Genomic DNA, 1,821 nt, shown 5'->3' with positions numbered 1-1,821 from the left:
TCCTGCTTGAGTCTGCTTCTTTCCAATTTTTGTGTATTGGATAAATCACTCAGTCAGATTTTCGCATGTTTGACCTCTTAAATGGGAAATGTTGAATCTTTCCGATCATTGGCATCCTCATTAAAAAAACACACAAAACAAACAAAGAAAACTTTAGCCCAGTGGAGTGGCTCAGTGTTTGAGCGTCTACCTATGAACCATGAGGTCATGGATGAGGTCACGGTACTATTCCAGGTCAGCCTGGGTTGTGGGCTTGATCCCCAGTAGGGGGTGAGCAGGAGGCAGCCGATCAATAATTCTCTCTCATCATTAATGTTTCTATCTCTCTCTCCCTTTTCCTTCCTCTCTGAAATCAATAACAGAAACCCCAAAAAACTTTAATCATGACATCGTAGCACAAAACCAAAAATGTAGGTTTAAACTTCTGGCTTATGCATATTCTGGAACAACTAGAGGCTAATCGTTTAGGAAGGTTCTGAGTTCCAAAGCCTCCTTTGTGTGTGTTCTTACTGGTTAACGGTGTGGAGACTCTCACAGCAGCAGCAGGAGAATCTGAGGCAGGACGAGAGGAAATGTCCTGACTGTGGCTTGAGCAGCGTGGTGGGAAGAACAGGAGACAGATTTCCACTGTTCTTGATTCTAATTTACTATGTAGTTTCCCCAAAAGGCAATTAAATGAATAATATTAGTTTCCTTGAATTGCCCAAAAGGTAGTTGAAATAATGTCTCTGATGCAACAGTATTATTGTCAGTAATTGTGTCTTTTCATTGCAATATGAATCGAAATCTTTTGCAGGACAGACTTGGAAACTAGTCTCAATGTATAACACTGTTTTTATAGAAAATATGTATTTTGTCTGGAACAACTAAATAAAAATGCTTAGGGGAGAATATACAATTCTTTTATAGATTGGGAACAGCCAACGATGAGACAGTGAGGTTCATTACAATGACAAATTAATTAAAATCTGCTTCACTATAAGAGGGAATAGAAAGTGTGTGTGTGTGTGTGTGTGTGTGTGTGTGTGTGTTAATGCTGTTACACCTTTTAGAGCTGTTTTTTTTTAATCATATAGAGTAGGTCACATTCCACATTCCTCTGAAGACTTTGCGTGAATTTGCATTTCTCCTGTGGTGTTGTGAATACACTGTTATTTTTAGGAACAAATTAATTTTCAATTTCAGTATTTCATCCACCCAAAATATCATACTTTCATCCCAATTTTTGCCAGAACGGAACATATTTCTTTCTAGATTTTCTAAGTAGAGCATTGCTTGAATGAATAACACGAAATTGGCCACTTCCTTATAACAAAGTAAATTTCTGTTCTGAGTGGTAGTTTGTATTCGACCACTTTCCTGAAGGAGATTCTGTAGGGCATACAACATATAGTAACGTTAAGTTCATAATGATCTTTGGAGATTGGACGCATGCACATTGGAAGATTTATAAAATGGTTTTCTGAGGATGGCGGTGGTGGTGTTTTCTTCTTAGAGAATCTATTAAAAGTCATTTACAGTTTTTGTTTTCTGTACCAGTGAGCTAGAGATACAAAGGTCAATGCCAGAAACCTGTGAGCAAGGGATCATTTTAGCCATGATCAGAGGGGCAGGATTTCTGATAGGAAATCCCTTCCAACTAAACTGGAAAGAGCCAAACATCATATTCCGGAGAGGAAATAAAGTATTAGAAATTGGAACACAATTGGAAACTGGAATGATTCATCAACCTTAGTTCCCTTGCTCTTAAAATAGTTTATATTTCATTTCTTATATCAAGCATTTCCTATGTGATTGAAATGCCTCAAAGTAATGTTAAAG

This window comes from Myotis davidii, unplaced genomic scaffold, assembly GCF_000327345.1.
Source record: "Myotis davidii unplaced genomic scaffold, ASM32734v1 scaffold94, whole genome shotgun sequence".
In the NCBI taxonomy this organism is placed as follows: Eukaryota; Metazoa; Chordata; class Mammalia; order Chiroptera; family Vespertilionidae; genus Myotis; species Myotis davidii.
The sequence above is the reverse complement of the archived record's forward strand: the minus strand, read 5'-3'. Positions refer to the sequence as shown.